Genomic DNA, 19,324 nt, shown 5'->3' with positions numbered 1-19,324 from the left:
GGGCCCAGATATCCGTTTTATTGTTCCCAAAGAACTCAAATATGAAATTGCTGATCTTCTAACCAAAATATGCAACATGTCCCTAAGACTGGAGAATGGCTAATCTAACTCCTGCTTTTAAAAAGGGATCCAGGGGGATCTGGGAAATTATAGGCAGGTTAACTTAATGACTGTTCCAGGTAAATTGGCTTAAAGCCTTACTAAAGATAAAATTAGTAAACTTATAGAAGCACAAGCTCTGCTTTGAAATAATTAACACAGCTTCCCCAAAGATAAGTCCTGTCTCACCAATGTTTTAGAGTTCTTTGAGAGTGTCAATAAAGTAGACACCTTTTACAAAGAATTCTTCACCAAAATCTTTTGAGCAAACTTAGCTGTCATGGAATAAAAAGAAAGGTCCTGGCCCTCCTCTGCAGGACAACCTTTTAAGTATTTGAAGAGTGCTATCATGTCTCCCCTCAATCTTCTCCAGGCTAAACATGCCCAGTTCTTTCAGTCTCTCTTCATAGGGCTTTGTTTCCAGACCCCTGATCATCCTGGTTGCCCTCCTCTGAACACACTCCAGCTTGTCTTTGTCCTTGAATTGTGGAGCCCAGAACTGGACGCAATACTCAAGATGAGGCCTAACCAGGGCCGAATAGAGAGGAACCAGTACCGCGCACGATTTGAAAGCTATACTTCTATTAATGCAGCCCAAAATAGCATTTGCCTTTCTTGCAGCCATATCACACTGTTGGCTCATATTCCAAGACTCCAGCCTATCAAGATCACTTTAAAGTTTGTTTCTGTCTTCCAGGGTATTAGCTATCCCACCCAATTTGGTGTCATCTGCAAATTTGATCAGCGTTCCCTGCACCTCCTCGTCCAAATCATTAATAAAAATGTTGAAGAGCTCTGGGCCCAGGACTGAGCCCTGCGGTACCCCACTCGTTGCCTCTCTCCAGTTTGAGAAGTTCCATTGATAAGTACTCTTTGAGTCCGATTCTGCAGCCAACTGTGACCCCACCTAATAGTTGTTCCATCTAGCTCACTTTTAGCTAGTTTATTAATCAGAATGTCATGTGATACTTTGTCAAAAGCTTTGCTGAAGTCAAGATATACGACGTCCACAGCATTCCCACAATCCACAAGGGAGGTTACCCGATCAAAAAATGAGATCAAATTAGTCTGACAGGATTTGTTCCTGACAAATCCATGTTGGCTTCTAGTAATCACTGCATTGATTTCAAGGTGTTTACAGATTGACTTCTTTATAATCTGCTCCAGAATTTTCCCAGGGATGGATGTCAGACTGACTGGTCTGTAGTTCCCAGGTTCCTCCTTTTTGCCCTTTTTGAAGATAGGGACAACGTTAGCCCTCCTCCAGTCCTCCGGCACCTCACCCGTCTTCCATGATTTTGCAAAGATAATAGACAAAGGTTCTGAGAGTTCTTCCGCTAGCTCCTTCATTACTCTAGGATGCAGTTCATCGGGCCCTGGAGATTTGAAATCACTAGAAAAGGTGCTGGAGTTAAAACTGCCAATATCATACTGCCTTTATGCAAATCTATGGTTGTGACCACATTTGGACTACTGTGTACAGTTCTGGTCTCCAGAATTCAAAAGACAATAATGTAGAGCTTGAAAAGGGGCAACTAAAATGATCAAAGGGCTGGAGCATTTCCCTCTGAGTTAAGGTTACAACAGCTGGGATTGTTTAGCTTGGGGAAAAGGAGGCTAAGGGGGAGACCTCATAGAGGTGTACAAAATTATGCATCGTGTGGAGAAAGTGGATAGGCTAGCATTTTTCTCCCTCTTCCAAAATATTAGAATCGGGTCATCGCATGAAGGTGATTGGTGGGAGATTCAGGACAGATAAAAGAAAGTACTACTTTACACAGTGCATAGTTAAATTATGGAATTTGCTAACAAAGGATGTAATTGTGGACACTGTGATGCCTGCCCTTCCTTTTCCCTAGGCTTTTCCCTATTATCCCTTCATGCCGAGGATAATAAATCCAAAGGAGTGGGATGCCACTGCCAAATCAGCTGTACCCATTGACTAGCCAAACTTTTGCCCTGCCACAATTATTATTATTATTATTATTATTATTATTATTATTATTATTATTATTATTTATTTATATAGCACCATCAATGTACATGGTGCTGTACAGAGTAAAACAGTAAATAGCAAGACTCTGCCGCATAGGCTTACAATCTAATAAAATCATAGTAAAACAATAAGGAGGGGAAGAGAATGCCAACAGGTACAGGGAAGGGTAAGCAGGCACAGGGTAGGGAAAAACTAACAGTAGAAAGTAACAGTAGAAGTCTGCACAACATCAAGTTTTAAAAGCTTTAGGAAAAAGAAAAGTTTTTAGTTGAGCTTTAAAAGCTGTGGTTGAACTTGTAGTTCTCAAATGTTCTGGAAGAGCGTTCCAGGCGTAAGGGGCAGCAGACGAAAATGGACGAAGCCGAGCAAGGGAAGTAGAGGCCCTTGGGCAGGCGAGAAACATGGCATCAGAGGAGCGAAGAGCACGAGCGGGGCAATAGTGTGAGATGAGAGAGGAGAGATAGGAAGGAGCTAGACCGTGAAAAGCTTTGAAGGTTAACAGGAGAAGTTTATATTGGATTCTGAAGTGAATTGGAAGCCAATGAAGAGATTTCAGAAGCGGAGTAACATGGTCGGAGCGGCGTGCTAAGAAAATGATCTTTGCAGCAGAGTGGTGAACAGAAACCAACGGGCTGATGTGAGAAGAAGGAAGGCCAGAGAGAAGAAGGTTGCAGTAGTCCAACCGTGAAATAACCAGTGCATGAACAAGCGTCTTGGCAGAAGAGACAGACAAAAGTGATCGAATCCTGGCAATATTATACAGGAAAAATCGACAAGATTTAGCTACTGCCTCAATATGAGGAATAAAGGAGAGCGAGGAGTCGAAGATAAAGCCAAGGCTACGAGCTTCCTTGACCGGAGTAAGCGTAACATCATTGACAGTAAGAGAGAATGAGAGATGAGGAGAAGGTTTAGGAGGAAAAACAAGCAATTCAGTCTTTGCCATGTTAAGCTTCAAGCGACGATGAAGCAGCCAAGCTGAGATATCTGAAAGACATGCCGAGATACGATCGTGAACATCAGGAGAAAGTTCCGGAGATGACAGATATAGTTGTGTATCATCGGCGTACAGATGATATTGGAGACCATGAGATTGAATAAGCTTGCCCAAGGGCAACATGTATAAGGAAAACAACAACGGGCCAAGCACCGAGCCTTGCGGAACCCCTACTGAAAGGGGAAAGGAGGAAGACGAGCTGCCATTAGTCAACACGCTGAAAGAGCGACCTGCTAGATAGGAGGCAAACCAGTTATAGACAGAGCCACAAAATCCAAGGTCATGAAGGGAATCTAAGAGAAGATCATGATCAACCGTGTCAAAGGCTGCAGTTAGATCAAGGAGAATAAGAACGGAATAATGGCCTTTAGACTTGGCAGTAAGGAGATCATTGGTGATCTTAGTAAGGGCTGTTTCGGTGGAATGCAGAGGACGGAATCCAGATTGAAATGGATCCAAAGCAGAGTTACTAGAAAGAAAGTCAAGACAGCGAGAGTAGACCGCACGCTCCAGGATCTTTGAAACAAACGGCAACAAAGAGACAGGTCGGTAGTTAGACAGTGATAGCCTATCGAGAGTAGGTTTCTTGAGAATGGGAGAGACTGTAGCATGTTTAAAAGCAGAAGGAAATGAACCAGAGGACAGAGAAAGATTAATAATATGTAGCAAGGAAGGGAGGATAGCAGGAATAAGATTAATAAAGACGCGAGAAGGAATCGGATCACGAGAACAAGTGGAAGGCTTCGAAGAGCGCAGTATTGTAGACAGTTCATCCGCAGAGACCGAAGGAAACGCAGAGAAATTTGCAGGAGGAGCTGACAGATGAGGAACAGGAACTGGAAGAGGAGCAGAGCTGGCCAGATCAGAGCGGATAGTTTGGATTTTAGCATTGAAAAAAGAGGCAAAGTTGTTAGCAGACAGAGAGGCGGGGAGAGATGGCGGATTAGGCTTCAGAAGAGAATTGAAGGACAATTAACACCAAGTGCATCATATTTATCACTATTCCTTCTAATTTGGGAAGTGGGTGCTGGTTATTATGTGTTCATGTATCAGGTAGTGTAAACAAAGACCAAGATGGTACATAGATTTAATTCAGAAAAATAAAAGTTTATTATTTACCAGATGTTAATTAGCTTAAGCCTGCTTCACTACCCCTCTAATCCTTCCTCCCCATCCAAGATGGTGCTCTCATAGAATCAGAATAGTAGAGTTGGAAGGGACCTGTAAGGTCATCAAGACTAGGGTGACCATATTTTGGAAACCAAAATGGAGGACAACATGGTCAGCCCCCAAGGGGGCGTGCCCACCAACATGTCCAGCCCCAGGGGGCATGTCCAGCACCAAGCAGGTGTGCCCACCCAAGCATAGCCTTTGTCACATATCTGATTTTACAGCACACAATTAAGACAAATCATAACATCTTAATGTTAACAATCACTGAAATTAAGTAAGACATTCAATGTATCTGAAATTAACTTCACTTCCTACTTTTGTAGCTTTTGCTATACTCTGATACATCCTCCTTTTCCCTCAAATATCTTTTCTGACTGTATCCTTACTCTGCTGCAAGCTGCTGCTGCTGCTGTTAATGGGGCTTGCTGCAGGCCAACTCGTTGGCTGGCTTTTTTATTTTTAAATTTCATTTTAAAAACAACACCACGTGTGTATGATTGTCACAAGTTTTTCTACTCTAACATTAGGGTGGGTGATGTGGGCGGTGGACACTACTTCACCCATTCATACTTCTCAAGGTTTGTGCATTGGCATCACTTTGCACATCCAGGCATTTGAACTGACTACTTCCTGCACAAACATGCAACTCTGAGACCCTCTTTCTAATGCCCTGCGTTGCATGCCAGCACCGTGGGACTAAGTTACAACAAGTGTCTCTGGGTTGCCTGTGCAGCCTCTGTTGCCTAGGTCATTGCAGCCAAACCAACGCCTCCAGCCTCAAACAACCTCTCTCTTTGCCAAAGTCTCCCAATGTTCAAGCCGAGCTGCACACTTGTGGCTGGGGGTGTTGCTTATTGTAACTTATTGCTTGGTCATGTCCAGTGGCTCTTACTTTAAAAAACTCCTCCACCTCCTCCCACAAAAACACTTGACTGATGCACTCTTAAAACACTCTAGGCGGCAAGCCAGCCTCTCAGCGCAAAACTACAGGAGCATCTGGGTTGCCTTCAGCCTCTCTCTGCCTTATGCCAACCAGCCAATGTCTCCAGCCTCAAACAGTCCCCCTCCCCCTGCCAGTGGCTGTGGGGTAGGGTGACTGCTTATAGCTTGGTTGCATCTGGTGACTTGTTTTTTTTTAAAAAAAAAAAACACTGCCAGCCACCTCTGCCTGCACCCAACACTAGACACGGAGACACTCTTAAAAGGTTCTTTATGGCATGCCAGCCTCTCGGGGCTAAGCTACAGCTATCTCTTGAGTTGTGTTCAGTCTAATTCTAAGACAGAGACAGCCAAAGCTGTGAATCTATTTTTCTCTGGCACACACTTAAAATATTCTGCATTGCATGCCAGCAGTGCAGATAGAGCCTAGCTCACAAGTGAACAAAGGGAAGTGGAAGGGAAGGGGTAGCAAAGCAATGACATGCCAGGTTCCAACATCCGCAGCAACAGGACATCCACAAAATTGAGAGACTCTCTCTTGACTGGCACCTCACTGTGGGTCATGAGAGTTTTTCTCTAAGGATGACCCTTCATTACCCATGATGTGGAACTCAGAAAAAGGCCTCTGGCCCATTCTGTTTTGCTCTGTGCGCTGCTCTGACTGACCTCTCCTTTCCCACATTTTGATCTGAGGATGCCTCACCTCTGCTGAGCTCTAGGTGCTTGTCTGCCCACCAAATCTGCAACAGGAAAGGTGCCCTGTTTGCCCAGGACTTCTTAGGTAAAAACTGGCGATCCCCTTGATGCCAAGGGCTGAAACTGCTCAAGGTGCAAGACCCCAAGGAGGAGGTTTGATGATCTGAGTTTGAAGAATATGGCTCCAGTGGGTTTAAAAAACAACAACTTTAAACCCTCAAACTTTAAAATATTCCTAAGAATCAACGGCTAAACAGATCTGTTTCAAACTTGGCATGACTAAAGCCCTGCTTATGAGCTATCACACTACCAATCTCTTTACCTTTAAAAATTATGTTGTTTTTTAAAAAATTAAAACCTCAAATGTTAAAAAAAATCCTAAAAATCAAAGGATGAAGAAATGGATCTGCTTCAAACTGGGCACAGCTAAAGCCCTATCTAAGAGCTATCATGGTGCCAAGTTTTATCTCTTTATCTTTAAAAATGACGGAGACTGAAGCATTTTTGTTAATTCCCATTAAAGTAGAGCTGCCCTTTGGGTGGGGAGGATGGGGGAAATATAGATTTTTCTTCAAATTTCATAATTCCCCCCTTCCCAAATTTGCTACCAAAAATCCTAACAAATCCAGGTTTTTCCTGTCATATGGTCACCCTAATTGAGTCCAACCCCCTGCTCAATGCAGGAATCTGCCTTAAAGCATTCCTGGCAAATGGCTGTCCAGCTACCTCTTGAATGCCTCTAGGGGCGGGGAGAGCCCACAGCCTCCCTAGGTCATTGGTTCCATTGTTCTACTGCTCTTAAAGTCAGGACGTTTTTCTTGCTGTCAAGCCAGAATCTGGCTTCCTGTAATTTGAGCCAGTTAGGCTGTGTCCTGCACTCTGGGAGGATTGAGAAGATGTCCGGGCCTTGCAGCCACATCACGCTGTTGGCTTGTATTCAGCTTGCGATCCATAACAATTCCAAGATCCTTCTTGTTTGTAGTATTGCTGAGCCAAGTATCCCCCATCTTGTAACTGTGCATTTGGTTTCTTTTTCCTAGGTGTAGAACTTGGCATTTATCCCTATTAAATTTCATTCTGTTGCTTTCAGTCCAGCACATCAAGATCACTTTGAAGTTTGCTTCTGCCTTCCAGGGTATTAGCTATCCCACCCAATTTTGTGTCGTCTGCAAATTTGATAAGCATTCTCTGCACCTCCTCATCCAAGTCATTAATAAAAATGTTGAAGAGCACTAGGCCAGGACTGAGCCCTGTGGTCCCCACTTGTTACTTCCCCCCGGTTTGAGAAAGTACAATTGATAAGCACTCTTTGAGTCCTATTCTGTAGCTGTCAGGTATGGGTACAAGGCTGGCCTTTTACCTAATGGTTAGATTTATTAGGAAATGGTTTGAGAATGTCAAATGTTCTCTGCAAGCTTATCTCTGTAAGCAGTTCTCCTGGGAGTAGCTGGTTCACTCCTTTGCCTCAGCCTTGAAGCAGCTGGTTCTCTGGGAACTTCAGAGTGTTTTAGAAAAGGTGGGGGCCATTCTTCGGCATGGGTTGTGACATCCCACCCTCTTGGCACGTGGGTTTGGTTTACAGATCGGAGGACTTGACTGTCAAGTGGCTTTGAATAGGCCTTATATGCTGGTGAAAAGCTGACAAAGCTTTGCTAGGTTTCATCTCTCGACGCAACACCTGACCTCCCTCCTGCTTTGGATTCCATCTCTGCTTGGGACTTTGAAAGCACTCTGCACATGGATGCTTTGCTATTTGGACTTTGGATATCTAAGAACTGTGCCATGAAAAGTAGTGAGGCTTTTCATAGACTTGAACTTGCATATGCTGTGGATTCTGTGTTCATGCCCAGACTTAGGTGGCAAGGAGTTCCCAGTCCTTCGCAGAAGGATGGGACTCCTGGGCCTGAGGCTTAACCTTTCCTGAAGTCATGGTACCGGGGTCAGCTCAGTAGTGGTAGGCTGAGATTGACAAGTGCGTGACGGATCTCTCTGCCCAGCTCTGGTGGCTCAGAGCAACCTTTCCTGGGACTTTGTTTTAGGAAATTGGCCATGTCCCTTTGAGGTGCCAGCGTATGCGGCATCTGGAGAAGCTCAAAGCTGTTATTGGCATACCCTATTCACCACCACCCTCCAAGTGTTTACCTTAAGAGCCTAAAACTTTCTAACCATCGTTCAGCTTTAAGTGTGTTTCGGATACTCTGAACACAGTAGCTTGTCTACTGTGTGATTTCCTCAGTAAAAGATGTCTCACTGAGTGTTTAGTGTCAGCTTGCCAGAACGTGTGAATGCCAGAAGGAACAGGCAGGCACATGACAGTAGCCAACTGTGGATCCACCTAATAGCTAATAGAACATCTAGCCCACTTATAACTAGTTTACTGATCAGAATATCATGTGGTGCTTTGGCAAAAGCTTTGCTGAAGTTAAGTTATATTATGTCCACAGCATTCCCAGTCCACAAGGGAGCTTACTAGATCAAAGAATGAGATCAGATTAGTCTGGCAGCATTTGTTCTTGACAAATCCATGCTGGCTTCTTGTAATCACAGCATTGTTTTCAAGGTGCTTACAGATTGACTTCTTTATAATCTAATCCAAAAAATTTCCAGGGATGTCAGACTGTTGTATAGTTCCCAGCTGCCTCCCAGGCATGGGGTGGGGTGCTATCAGTATGCTGATGACACCCAAATATATTTCTCTATGCCTTCGAAAACAGCGTCATCTAAGGATAGTGTGTCTCCTCTGAATGAATGCTTAGAATGGGCTGGATGAGGAAAAACAAACTGAAGCTGAATCCAGACAAAATGGAGGTGCTTGCTGTCAAAGGCCATAACCTGGGTTTGGAAGTGTGTCAACCAGTTCTGGATGGGGTTACACTCCCTCTGAAACACTGTGTTTGCAGCTTGGGGGTGCTTCTGGATCCGTCGCTCCAAACGACAGCTCAGATGCGATGGCCAGGAGTGCCTACTATCAGCTTCGGCTGTTACGCCAGCTGTGCCCCTTCCTAGAGTCGGAAGACCTAAAGATGGTAGTGCATGCGCTGGTAACTTCGAGGCTCAACTACTGCAATGTGCTCTACATAGGGCTACCTTTGTGCCTTGTCTGGAAACTTCAACTAGTTCAAAATATGGCAGCCAGGCTGGTCACCAGTAGGGATGTGCTCCGCTTCTAATCGGACCGGCGAATTAGAAGCAGAGCAGGGGGCTTCGCCTGCCCTTAAGGCGGAGGCGAAGAGGATTGGGGGGCCGGCGGAGCGTGGCGAAGAGGATCGAGGTGAAGGCAGATCCTTCGCCACGATCCAGAGCTCCGCCAGAAAGGTAAGTGGGGTTTACCGGGCCCTGCTGCTGTCGCTGTCGCCCATGCGGCGACGGCGGCAGGGCCCGGTAACCCCCCCCACCCTCCTCTCCCTTACCTGCGTCCTTTACCTGCTTGCGGCCCAGACTTCCTGGTTGAACCGCAGGCTCAATTGAAGAAGCCGACGGACCGTGGACAGACGCAGGTAAGGCCCCCCTCCCCCTTGGTCCCTTACCGGGCTCTGCCGCCATCGGCTTGTACCTTGGCGTGCATGTGTATCCCTGGATAAGCTATCATGGCGGCGAATTTGAGGTTTCTAAAGTGCAAATTGACGGAGCTATCGAAAGGGGTGTGAATGGGGTGCCCGATTTTCATAAATTCCCCAAAAATCAGGGGATGATGGGACTGCCTTGAGTCTGGGCGTGCGTGTGTATCCCTGGATAAGCTATCATGGTGGCGAGTTTGAGGTTTCTAAAGTGTAAATTGACGGAGCTATCGAAAGGGGTGTGAATGGGGAGCCCGATTTTCATAAATTCCCCAAAAATCAGGGGATGATGGGACTGCCTTGAGTCTCCGCGTGCGTGTGTATCCTTGGATAAGCTATCATGGTGGCGAGTTTGAGGTTTTTAACGTGCAAATTGACGGAGCTATCGAAAGGGGTGTGAATGGGGTGCCTGATTTTCATAAATTCCCCAAAAATCAGGGGATGATGGGACTGCCTTGAGTCTTGGCGTGCATGTGTATCCCTGGATAAGCTATCATGGTGGCGAGTTTGAGGTTTTTAACGTGCACATTGATGGAGCTATCGAAAGGGGTGTGAATGGGGTGCCCGATTTTCATAAATTCCTCAAAAATCAGGGGATGATGGGATTGCCTTGAGTCTTGGCATGCGTGTGTACACATCCATGAGGTGTCATGGTGCCAAACTTGAGGTTTCCAACTTTAACAGAAAAAAAGTTGTATACTTATTTAGCTTAATGCAAGCTTATGGGGGGGGGGGGAACCGGAGCTCCGATCCGGATCCGGAGCTCCGCAGCGGAGCGGAGCGGACATAGGCGGAGCCGAGGCAGGGCAGAGTGGCCCAATTCGCAAATCGCGGATCTGGAAGAGAAGCGGAGCGGGGGGTCCATGCACACCCCTAGTCACCAGTACACCTAGGGATGACCACATTACACCACTTTTAAAATCTGTTCACTTGCTGCCAATTAGTTTCTGGGCAAAGATCTCCTTGCCAAGTCTAAAGGCCTCTACTCTGTCCTTATTCTTCTTGACCTTTGATACGGTCGATCACGATCGTCTGTTGGACTCCCTTTGCGACCTTGGTTTTCGAGATTCAGTCTATGGCTGGTTCATCTCTTATTTATCAGGCCGGTCATTTAACGTGTTGGCTAATGGCCTCTCATCTGCTTCCTTTCCCCTTTCAGTCGGGGTTCCACAGGGCTCTGTGCTTGGTCCATTGTTGTTTTCTCTTTATACATTATCTTTGGGTAATCTTATTCATTCTCATAGTCTTCATTAACATCTGTATGCCGATAATACCCAACTATACCTTTCATCTTCTGATTTGTCTTCCGATGCTCAGGATCGTGTCTTGGCCTGTCTCACCAATGTCTCAGCCTGGATGCTTCAGCGTCATCTGAAACTAAACATGGCAAAAACAGAACTGCTAGTTTTCCCTCCTAAACCCTCTCCTCTTCTCCCATTTTCTATCACTGTTAATAATGTTATACTCTATCCTGTTGAGGAAGCTCGTAGTCTTGGTTTTATTTTTAACTCTTCACTTTCTTTTTCTTCCCATATTGAGGCTCTAGCTAAGTCTTGTCGTTTCTTCTTGTATAACATCTCTAGAATTCGCCTGTTCTTATCGGTCTCTTCCGCCAAGACTCTCATTCATGCCTTGGTTATTTCCCGCTTGGACTATTGTAATCTCCTGCTGACTGGTCTTCCTTCTTCTCATCTTTCCCCATTGGTTTCCATTCATCATTCTGCGGCTAAGATTATTTTTCTGGCTCGTCATTTTCATCACGTCACCCTGCTTCTAAAATCCCTTCACTGGCTCCCTATCTCCTACGGAATTCAATACAAGCTTCTCCTTTTGACTTTTAAAGCTTGTCATGGTCTGGCTCCTCCCTATCTTTCATCTCTTATTTCACCTTACTGTCCTGCTCGCACCTTTCGCTCTAATAACACTATGGCCATAGCTAGACCTAAGGTTTATCCCTGGATCGTACAGGGGTCAAACCTGTTCATCTAGGTGACACACAGGGGATCCAGTGCTCAGGCAGGGGCGAACCCTGGATGATCCCAGGATAAACCTTAGGTCTAGCTGTGGCCTATGTCTCTTACTCGCCCAAGAGTTTCTACTTCTCTCGCTCATCTTCGCCCGTTTTTGCTCGCTGCCCCCTATGCCTGGAATTCTCTTCCAGCGCATTTGCGAACCGTGACATCGATCAGTTTTTAAATCTTATTTGAAAACATTTCTTTTCTCAAAAGCTTATAATCTGTAGTGTGACAATAGTAGTTTTTATTTATTTTATTGTCCCTCATGCTAGTTGGCCTTTCCCCTCCCTGCTTGTTTGTTACTGTGATTTTAGAATGTAAACCATATGGCAGGGTGTTTTGTATTGTGTTTTATTTTGTTCTGTACAGCACCATGAAAACTTGATGGCACTATATAAATAAATAAATAAATAAATAATAAGGGGTGTGACCCCCCCCAATCTGCTTCTCTTCCAGATCCGCAACTTCCGGATCGGGTCCGCTCCGCTCAGATCCACCTATAGTCCGCTCCAGTTCGCTGCGAAGCTCCGGATCCGGGTCGGAGCTCCGCTCCACCCCCCCATAGGCTTGCATTGAAATCCAAAAAAGCCTACAACTTTTTTTTCTGTTAAGGTTAGAAACCTCAAATTTGGCACCATGACACCTCATGCACATATACACATGCATGCCAAGACTCAAGCCAATGCAAGCCTCCCCTGATTTTGGGGGAATTTTTGAAAATCAGACACCCCATTTTCAGACACGGACTGTTCTCCAACATTTTGACAGATAAAAACTTGGAAGCAGGCACATCCGCATTCATGGCAAGTTTCAAGCAAATTCCATCATCCCCTGACTTGGGGGGGGGGGGCTTTAACCTCCAACGTAGCACCCCTAACCCCAATTCAAACACCCCTTTCTATATCTCCGTCAATTTTCACGTTAGAAACCTCAAGTTAGGCACCATGACACCTGATGCACTTATACACATGCATGCCAAGACTCAAGGGCTAGATGTAACAACTATTAGGTGGATTCACAGTTGGCTACAGAATCGGACTCAAAGAGTACTTATCAATGGAACCTTCTCAAACTGGGGAGAGGCAACGAGTGGGGTACCGCAGGGCTCAGTCCTGGGCCCAGTGCTCTTTAACATTTTTATTAATGATTTGGACGAGGAGGTGCAGGGAACGCTGATCAAATTTGCAGATGACACCAAATTGGGTGGGATAGCTAATACCCTGGAAGACAGAAACAAACTTCAAAGTGATCTTGACAGGCTGGAGTGCTGGGCTGAAAACAACAGGATGAAATTTAATAGGGATAAATGCCAAGTTCTACATTTGGGAAATAGAAACCAAAGACACAGTTACAAGATGGAGGATACTTGGCTCAGCAACACTACAAACGAGAAGGATCTTGGAATTGTTGTAGATCGCAAGCTGAATAGGAGCCAACAGTGTGATATGGCTGCAAGAAAGGCAAATGCTATTTTGGGCTGCATTAATAGAAGTATAGCTTCCAAATCACGTGAGGTACTGGTTCCTCTCTATTCAGCCCTGGTTAGGCCTCATCTAGAGTATTGCGTCCAGTTCTGGGCTCCACAATTCAAGAAGGACACAGACAAGCTGGAGCGTGTTCAGAGGAGGGCAACCAGGATGATCAGGGGTCTGGAAACAAAGCCCTATGAAGAGAGACTGAAAGAACTGGGCATGTTTAGCCTGGAGAAGAGATGATGGAGGGGAGACATGATAGCACTCTTCAAATACTTAAAAGGTTGTCACACAGAGGAGGGCCAGGATCTCTTCTCGATCCTCCCAGAGTGCAGGACACGGAATAATGGGCTCAAGTTAAAGGAAGCCAGATTCTGGCTGGACATCAGGAAAAACTTCCTGTTAGAGCAGTGCGACAATGGAATCAGTTACCTAGGGAGGTTGTCGGCTCTCCCACACTAGAGGCCTTCAAGAGGCAGCTGGACAAGCATCTGTCGGGGATGCTTTAGGGGGTTGGACTCGATGGCCTTGTAGGCCCCTTCCAACTCTGCTATTCTATGATTCTATGATTCAAGCCAATCCAAGCCTCCCCTGATTTTTGGGGAATTTTTGAAAATCAGACACCCCAGTATCTCAGGGATTTAAAGCTGCAGACAGCTCAATGGGGCCATTTCAAAGGAAATCCCAACATGCCATGAATTGGGGAGTAGATAAACCTAAATATGAATCTTCTTCCACACTTGAAAAATTTATTTGGAACTTCAAAAAGTCTAAGTGAGCACAGGAAGGACTTATCCCCTGAGTCAAAGCAAGACACACACAAACCATCCCTGCAATGCAGGCAGGGGAGGAGGGAGGGAAGGCAGGCAGACAGCAGACATTTCTGGGGGCACAAGGAAGTGTGGCAAGGATGGCTTGTTTCTTTCTAAGCCAGCAGTAACGCATTGCAAACCAACCCTGCAAGGCGGGCGCAAGGAGTGAGCCAAGGATGGCTTGTTTCTTTCTAAGCCAGCAGTAACGCATTGCAAACCAACCCTTCGAGGCGGGCGCAAGGAAGTGAGACCAGGATGGCTTGTTGTTTCTTTCTAAGCCAGCAGTAACACATTGCAAACCAACCCTGCGAGGCGGGCGCAAGGAGTAATCCAAGCCAGCAGTAACGCATTGCAAACCATCCTTGCGAGGCGGTCACAGAGGAGGAGGACAGGCGGGCAGAGAGCCAGGCAGAGATATGCCATAGATCTAGTATGGGGGAGTCAGTCCCGGCAGATGCCCCACCACAGCAGCACCCCGGGGGGAAGGCAGGCAGGCAGCAGACATTTCTGGGGGCACAAGGAAGTGAGCCAAGGATAGTTTCAAAGCCAGTAATGCAAACCATCCCTGTGAGGCGGGAGCAGCACAGAGAGATGCCTTTTCTTTTGCATCCCATAACTAGGAGGCTAGGAGGATAAGAGTAAAGCTTTGTGATCCTTGCTTCAGAGTTGATTGACTGCACTGTGATCACAGCCATTATTAAACAACAACAACAATAGTAACATTAATAATAGCAGTACTAATTAATATTAATAGCAATAATAATAACAACAACAACAACAATAAGGAGTTGAACCACAATGAAAGCCTGCCTGACTTCACTGAAGAGGAAAAACCAGGAGAGCTTGGGCTATGGAGTGTATATATATATAATGGAATAAATAAAAAAACAAACAAAGGAGGGGTGGAATTAAAAGCAGCAGTGTTGCTGAACAAACAACAAGAAGAATTTTTTTAAAAAAGGCTATGTCTGTCTTTTACCAGTAAGAGGAAAGTGGATGTTCCCAGGGGGAGGGGGATATGCCAATTTTTGACTGGCCCTAAGTAAGTACCAGTCTTTAAGAAGCTACCTGTCACTTCAACTCATGACAGGCATTAGCTTCTCCAATCTCTCCACTGGGTTACTCTTTGGAGGGCTCTGATGACCCTCCAAGGGCAGGAGTGCACTGGGCACATCCACATGCCCTAGGGGACCTCATCCCCTTGTACCACATCTATTCAGTTGTTCACCAAGGTTAGGGTGGGTAGCAGTGCTGTGTTTCCTATCTGTTATTTACTTGCTTAGTATATGATTTCAGGTTGTGTTTGTGCATTTGGTGGGGCTACTGTTTTAAAAAACACTGGGAAAAGTCAGTTCAGACTAAGAAAGAGAAGTTTCCCAGTATCCCAAGTTACTAAGTATCCCGTTTTGCCTATCCCCTCCTCCAACTTTGGGATTGGAGGATGCTTCATCATGTGATCATGACTGGGAGTTGAATCTGCCTCTCAGCACTTCAAAAAGGTACCTCTCCCGCTTTTTTTACCCTATTTTTAAAAAAATTATAGCAAGCGAACCGCACCACGCAGAGTGCTGAGAGTAGGCTCAAAATGACCCCCAGCCACGACTCTCTAAGCACACGAAATTTCAGAAAGATAGCTTTAAAAACAACACAGTTATCCCCTAATCTTTTCCGCAATGCAATCCTATGGGCGAAATTATCCAAAATGGCGGGCAGATCACTCCGCGAAAAGAGAAGCGCTTCGCCTATGGCCGCTTCTCTTCGCCATGTTTCTCCAGGACCCCGGTTCGCTTCTACTCCGCCTCTGGGCAAGGCGGAGCAGGCCAATTCGCTCCTGATTCTCCGCTCCGAGGAGAAGCGGAGCACATCCCTACTAAAAATAATAAAGTGTTGGTTATCACCTTTATAGCCCTACATGGTTTGGGTCCAGGCTACCTGCTGGATCGCTTTGTCTCGTACAATCCGCCCCGCACACTCAGGTCCTCTGGGAAGAATTTACTCCAGTCAATAAAACCAAGGCTGACAACTATTACCCAGAGGACCTTTTCTTCTGCCATTCCTAGATTATGGAATGACGTGCCAGGAGAGATTTGTCAACTTAACAGTCTTACAGAATTTAAGAAAGCCATAAAGACTGATCTCTTCCGGCAGGACTACCAAGTTGAATTTTAAGATGCCTTTTTAATGGTGTGCTGCTTTTAATAATGTATTAGATCCAGAGGGAGAGGCGGGTAACAAATAAATAAATATATTATTAAAATTATTATAATTATTATTGCCCTTTTTGAAGATAGGGACATTAACCCTTCTCCAGTTGTCCGGCACTTCATCCATCTTCCATAATTTCGCAAAGATAATAGACAGTGGTTCTGAGAGTTCTTATGCCAGCTCCTTTATTAATCTAGGATGCAGTTCATTGGGCCCTGGACATTTGAACTCATTCAAAGAAATTAGGTGTTCCTTGACCATTTGTTTATCCATCTCAAACTGCAATCCTTCCCCTTCAGCTTGTACTTCACTTTTTCCAGGGGGGTCATAGATGCCAAGGGATGCTGCTCCCTTTCCCTAAGGCAGGTAGTGACTAGTAGCTACTGATAGCCTTATCCTACATGGATTTGTCTAAGGCCATCCACATTCATGGCTATTACTACATTTTGTGGTAGCCAGTTCCATAGCTTATGTGCTGTATGAAGAATCTCCCACAGTTTAGCTTCACAGCATGACTCATTCTTCCGGTAGAGCTTTTACTCCCTAGCCATGTTCTCCACACCATACAGGAGGGCTTTAAACTGAATCTTACGGGGGCGGGAGACGTAAATTTCGAGGCAACAATGGATGAAGGCCAATGCACCACAGTACAGAGAACAGCTCCAAAAGCGCCCCAAAATAGTGTCCGCAACAATGTAGGAACAAAGCCAGACTATAAAACACATGGTCTTCGATGTCTATATACTAATGCCCAGAGCATGGGAAACAAACAGAATGAACTTGAACTCTTATTACATGAAGGCAAATACGACTTGATAGGTATAACTGAAACTTGGTGGGATGACTCCCATGACTGGAATATAGCAATTGAAGGATATAACTTGTTCAAAAAGAACAGAAGAAATAGAAAGGGAGGTGGAATGAACAACAGAATGAAATTTAATAGGGATAAATGCCAAGTTCTACATTTAGGAAATAGAAACCAAATGCACAGTTACAAGATGGGGGATACGTGGCTCAGCAATACTACAAACGAGAAGGATCTTGGAATTGTTGTAGATCGCAAGCTGAATAGGAGCCAACAGTGCGATATGGCTGCAAGAAAGGCAAATGCTATTTTGGGCTGCATTAATAGAAGTATAGCTTCCAAATCACGTGAGGTACTGGTTCTTCTCTATTTGGCCCTGGTTAGGCCTCATCTAGAGTATTGTATCCAGTTCTGGGCCCCACAATTCAAGAAGGATGCAGACAAGCTGGAGCGTGTTCAGAGGAGGGCAACCAGGATGATCAGGGGCCTGGAAACAAAGCCTTATGAAGAGAGATTGAAAGAACTGGGCATGTTTAGCCTGGAGAAGAGAAGATTGAGGGGAGACATGATAGCACTCTTCAAATACTTAAAAGGTTGTCACACAGAGGAGGGCCAGGATCTCTTCTCGATCCTCCCAGAGTGCAGGACACGGAATAACGGGCTCAAGTTAAAGGAAGCCAGATTCCGGCTGGGCATCAGGAAAAACGTCCTGACTGTTAGAGCAGTGCGACGGTGGAATCAGTTCCCTAGGGAGGTTGTGGGCTCTCCCACACTAGAGGCCTTCAAGAGGCAGCTGGACAAGCATCTGTCGGGGATGCTTTAGGGTGGATTCCTGCATTGAGCAGGGGTTGGACTAGATGGCCTTGTAGGCCCCTTCCAACCCTGCTATTCTATGATTCTATGATTCATAATTTTATACACATCTAACCCTTTCTTATCTGGACATACATTTCTTGCAAAACTAAATACATTAATATTAATACAACAAAATAGATTAACACAACAAGCGATTTTGTCACAACCACAAATTGGGATGGCTTTAAAAGGTTAGATAAAACCATGGAGAAGAAGGTTAACAATGGCTAGTAGTCTTGATGACTATGTGCTACCTCCAGTATGAGGCAGTAAAGTTATGTATACCAGTCCTGGGGAACATGGGCTTGAGGGTGCTGTTACATTCATCTGTTTTTGTGTTCCTGGTTGACGGTTGCCCATTGTATGAACAGAATGCAGAACTAGATAGACAGCATGGCTCTTCTCTACAGTAGGCTGTCCTGCTGTGCTAACCAGGTCATTGTCTTACTGCTCTCATCATTCAGACATTTCCCCTGATTTTCAAATGATAGTCCATTATTTTGCATCCTGCAGGCTTGGATGAGAGAGAATAGGTTGTGGCCCTCTGCTGTGTAACAACCCTTTAGGTATTTGAAAAATGCTATCCTCTCTCCCCTCACTCTTCTCACGGTTAAACATACCCAGTTCCTTCCATCTTTCCTCGTAGAACTTTGTTTCTTGTCCCTGAACATCTTTGTTGCCTTTCTCTGAACTTGTTCCAAGTTGCTCTAAATCCTTCTTAAAGTGTGGTGCCAGAACTGGGCACAGTATTCGAGATAAGGCCTGATCAGTGCAGAGTAGAGTGGATCAATTCCTGCCTGTAATTTAGAAACTAGACTTCCATTGATGCAACCTAAAATTGCATTTGCCATTTTTTGCAGCTGCATCAAACTGCTGACTCATATTCAGCTTCTGACCTACTACAACTGGAAGATGCTTTTCACACACACTAATGCCAAGCCACATATCCTCCCATTTTATACCTGTGCATTTGATTTCATAAATAACTTTGTACTTGTCTGTTTTCTAATCTATCTAGATCATTTTGAATTTTCTTTGTATCATCTAAGGTATTAGCTATCCCATCCAGTTTTATGCATCTACAAGTTTGGTAAGGATTCCCCCTGCTTCTTTCTCCAAGTCATTAATAAATAAAATGAAGAGTATAAGAGTGAGCCTTGTGGAACCCCATTCAATACCTCCCAGTCTTCTGAGGAGCCATTGATGAGCACTCTTTTGAGTTATGTCCACAGCATTTGTACAATCTACTAAGGAAGTTATTCAATAGAAAATGAAACATATTTAGTCTGGCAGGACTGGGTCTTTGCAAATCCATGCTGCCTTCTAGTGATTTTATTTATTTTATTACATTTATATACCACCCCATAGCCGAAGCTCTCTGGGTGGGGATCACTGCATTACTGTCAAGGTGCTTATAGATCAAGTGTTTTATAAACTGCTCTAGACTCTTCCCAAGTATTGATGTCAAACTGAACAGTCTATAATTCCCCGGATTTTCCTTTCTACAGATAGGGACATTTCCCTTCCAGTGCTTCACCAATTCTCCAGGATTTCTCAAAGATAATAGAGGTTCTGAGAGTCCATCCACTAGCTCTTTCAATGCCCTAGGATGCAATTCATCTGGACCCGGGGACTTGAACTCATTTAAGGTGCTGCGATATTCCCTGTCTCTCTGTCAACCTCAATGTGCACTCTTAACC

At 45.0% G+C, this 19,324-nt stretch overlaps 1 protein-coding gene across 1 annotated transcript in view; it reads left to right on the top strand.

Moving 5' to 3' along the window:
- KDM8 (lysine demethylase 8) overlaps positions 1 to 19,324 on the top strand; it is a 402,374-nt gene that overhangs the window by 13,262 nt on the left and 369,788 nt on the right. The window lies entirely within an intron of this gene.

This window comes from Elgaria multicarinata, chromosome 17 (genome assembly GCF_023053635.1).
Source record: "Elgaria multicarinata webbii isolate HBS135686 ecotype San Diego chromosome 17, rElgMul1.1.pri, whole genome shotgun sequence".
Taxonomy (NCBI): Eukaryota; Metazoa; Chordata; class Lepidosauria; order Squamata; family Anguidae; genus Elgaria; species Elgaria multicarinata.
Note: the sequence above shows the minus strand (reverse complement) of the source record. Positions and strands in the feature narration are given on the sequence as shown.